Here is a 4397-nt window from a genome sequence, read left to right on the forward strand (position 1 = left end):
AACAACATTAAGAAAATATCATATGCGAGCTAAGGGGCTTGAATGTGCAACATTCGGTGCTGATCAATAACCGAGTGGTCCTCTTTCAGATTTTCTGAGTTTTTCCGAAGGGCCTCTACCTCAGCCTCAAGGCTCCATATCCGAGAGATAGCCTCGGTGGCCTAGGACTCCAATATCGACTGCCTCTGTCCAGAAAGAAGCAGCTCTTGGTCCTGCTCGGCCATGAGTCCCCTTAATTGAGCGTTCTCTACCTCGGAATCTTTAAGTTTCCTTTTCAGCTCCTCTCTCTTGGAAGCAGAGCCCAGGAGATGGTCCCTAAAGTTGCAATAAGCGCATACTGATTTGATAACATTCTGCAAAACACAAGTATAATTAGTTAGAAAGTCAAAAGCAAACCGAGAACAAAAGAATAAGCAGAGCGCTTACCACGAACTGGTAGAATAACATAAGGCCTAGCACACTTTCAGGACTCCTTCTACCGACACCCGCCGACTAAACCTGGGGAACGAGGTCGATTAGAGATTTCAAGGGATTCCATAAAAGGTTCATGCCCAACTTAGAAAGGGGCACACCAACTGACCAACTTGTAGGAATCCCTCCACCAGCCGAAGTGCCCGTCGGTTGAGAAGGTTCAGTCGGTAAGCTTGGCTTGGTTAGTGCATTTGCTTTGGAAGTACTCGCTTCAGTCTGACGAGGAGACTCCTCGGCATTCTCAAATTCTTGGGGTAAACCAAGAGCAGCCACAAGGTCGGTTCGCAATGGTGAAGACCAGGGAATCTCTAGGAGCAGCCTCAATTGGCCGAACATTGAGCGGTATATTAGAAATCGGGTTGATCCCGAGGGCAGCTTCAAAGCGCTCAACTGTGCGAGGCTGCGGTACTTGGAAAGCATCCAACTCCTCTCCCACGACTCTAGCAAAGATGTCCTGGGGGTCTACCAGCCTTGTTGCATCCGAGCGAGTCCCGAACTTCTTCTTCTTAAGAAGGGACTCCTCAGGTTCTTCGGCAACCATCTCCTTGCGCTTCCTGTGCCTTTCAGTCTTCTCGGAAGGGCCCAACTTGAACTTGGACATACTAGGCTCCAAGTTCAGGACCTACGCGGGAGTCCGCAGTGGAGCCTCTAACGCCATGCCTTTGCCTTTGTCGGCAGCATTTTTTCTCAGAAGCTCAGCAACTACCTTCTTTGAAGCCTTGGCGCCAGTTCTCTTCCTTGCCTGAATGGCCCTTTTTGGCCGAGCAATTGGGGGGTACCCCCAAGTACTTCTCCAGGTTGAAGTTAGTGCCCAAGAGGTCGAAGTCCAACTGACTTTCATTTTTCATTGACTGAGCGAAGGCCATGATCCTCACCACTCGGTCTTCCTCCTCGTCGGTCTGTTGAGGTGCCAGATTCAGGTGACTCAAAAGCTCCTACACAACCCTTAAAAAAGGCAATCGAAGCCCGGTTATGAACATAGTCTCGTACAAACAGACTTCATGTTCCTTGGCTCGGACCTACAGCTCCATTCTGCTCATCTTCAAACCGTAGATTGACTGAGAGAGGGATGAAACAATTCCCTCTAACCCGACCTTCGTTGGCTGAAGTAAGAGCCGACTGCCAGAGGGCCAGGTACAAATCACCCACACCGTTGAAGTCGGACCCATCGTTCGAACCCCTGATGTATAGAAGACTCGGTATGAGTAACCAAGGAGTATAAGGATAACCACCACGAATCAGCAAATGGTTAACGCTTAACCGAAGGTGTTCAACAGCGGGTTCAATTGAAGGAAGAAGAAAATCAAAATATTTGAGCACTGGGCCACCTAGACTGACGAAATGTTCGACAGAAGCCACAGACTCAACCGAAACGCTACAAAATATTACTATCAGAAAGTAATATTGGAAAAAATTGTAGGGATGAAAGCAAGCCAGGGATGAGCAGTTCGAAGATTACAAAAAGCAACAATGAGTAGAGTTCTACGGGAGAAGGTTGCAGAGAGCTTGAAGAAAGCAAGAATGGAGAAGGCGTGAAAATGAGGAAGAAATGACTAAGGGCCCTCTTTGTAGTAGCCTTGGAGAAAGAAGTACTTGAGTACACCGAAGTGGCAACACACACGCAACCCTAGGGTTTGCCTTGAGAAGGCGTGCCAAAATGACTGCCCTCAAAAAACGCGCCTCACCGAGCCATTCACAAGTCAAAACGTGGCAACCGCAATTTATTATCACTCATAACTTGACATGTGGCAAAGCCCCCGAAAAATGAGGTCTAACAAGCGAACTGTCCATCACTCGAGAAGACCAACGGTCCGAAAATCTATTGGCTCGGGAAGTCCAATAGTCTCAAGACCATTGGTTTGGGAAGTTCAATAATCAAAAGTTGGCTCAGGAAGTCAAACTTAAAAAAGTCAGTATCAGAAACCCAATCCGAGAAAGAACCCAATACCAAGCGTAGGTCGGTATTCCAAGAACCGATCCATCCTAAGAACAAAAAATTTTCATAGTCATTCAGGCAAGTAAATTGGGGGGTAACTGTTTGGTAGTGGATCGGCCATAAAACACCCAATGGGCCTCCAAAGGTTATTCACATCATACAAAGCCCACCAGTAAAAGGCCCACCAAGGGTAAAACCAGAAAGGAAGGTTATAGCGAGGATAGCAACGTTCACCAAAGAATGTGGCTCAAAGCTTGCAGCGCTGAACTGAGCCACATATAGACGTGCCCGAGAATAAAGTGGGAGCCATGTTCAGCACAAACGTGGCCAAGCCATCAATCAGCTCCACAATCCCATCATCAAGTGCTGACCCACGATCCCCTGATCCACCTTCCCAGCATTGCGCACGGAGGATCATCGGGAATGTGGGGCCGAGAATCAGGGACTGTAACTGCTACTTGATGCCTATACAATGGAAGCTCTAACCAGGTTTTTGGGTTAATCACTCTCAAGCTATTCTTGCTCACTTGCTCTCTTCCTCTCAAATCATCGACTACTTAGGCATCGAAACTATCCCCCGCGGCCACACCCTGGCAAGCTCTTATCCTACGTGTTCTATTTTGCAGATATCTCATCCCTCGGATTGCTGAGTCTCTATCTCAGAAAACTATCATCAACAGTGTCTTTTAATAAAAGGACACACTAAAAGTTATACACCAATACATTATTGAATATAATCACAAAAAAAAATTTACTATCATTAATCCTCTAATTTTAATTTAATCCATATAAATTAAAACATTTTAAAATCCTAATTTGTTCCCATAGGTGTAGTTTAAAACAAAACAAAGTATAAAGAAAAAAAGTGGCAAGAAGAAAACATGATTTTTGATTATCAAAGCATTATTAAAAAATTCACAAAAATCTTTGATATTGTTAGTGTGATACCTATTATGTTTCAGCACAAATAAAACGCATATAGTTTGAATATTCATAAAAATTAAAGAGAAAAATAGACAAAATAAATAAAACGCATATAGTTTGAATATTCATAAAAATTAAAGAGAAAAATAGACAAAATAAAATTATGAAGGCAAAATAAACAAAAAATTTCACTCAACATTTAATGCAATAAAATAAATCATCTTACATCATATTCAATACTTACTTATGTCTTTAGTGTTTTAAAAGTGTTTATGTTCATTTTCTGCACAATATCACACACATTAAAGAAAAAAAATTCCCATAAAACATTCAAATAAATTAAAATGAAAAGCACAAAGAAAAAAAAAAAAAAAAAAAAACAAACAAGCAAAGCGCTTCACAAAAACAAAACAAAATTCTTGAGAAGAAACTTACACGTGGTATAAAATTCTCTTTGACAAAACTTGCTTTGAATCTGCTTCTTGCATTGTGATTAGATGATTTTTTTTTTTTTTAAGAGAAAGTGTGAGTTTGTGAGATAAGGGTTTGACCAAATTTTCTTGTGAGATAAGGATTTATACCTATTTTGTCAGAAATAAGGGAAGAGAGAAAAAGAGAGGAGGCTTGGTGGCATGGACGGCTATTTAAGAAAATATGATAGAGCTTTGTCTTGTCTCCTTTTATGTCCTAGGGTTTTGAAATATTGAGGTGGAATTAGAAAAAAAAATAAATAAATAAAAAATAAATAAATATTTGAGGCCATTCTGGTTAGCATTAGGCGTTGGACAAAATTTTTCTTCAAACTGGATTAAAAGAAATTACTCCAACCTAATCTATAAAAATGACATATATCTCTTCTTTTTTTTGCCATATGTCCCTTTTTTTAATAGTATATAAGATGCATATGAGTTTTTAATGAAATTTATTCCAACACTATTCCTATTATTAAAAAAAAATGTCATTTTCCACATGTTTAAGGAACACATTATTTTTAATAATGACATGTGAATATTGTTACTATTCACACATCACTATTCGTGCGTAAATAGTGATGCATGAACAGTAA

The sequence above is a fragment of the Corylus avellana genome, chromosome ca11 (genome assembly GCF_901000735.1).
Source record: "Corylus avellana chromosome ca11, CavTom2PMs-1.0".
Taxonomy (NCBI): Eukaryota; Viridiplantae; Streptophyta; class Magnoliopsida; order Fagales; family Betulaceae; genus Corylus; species Corylus avellana.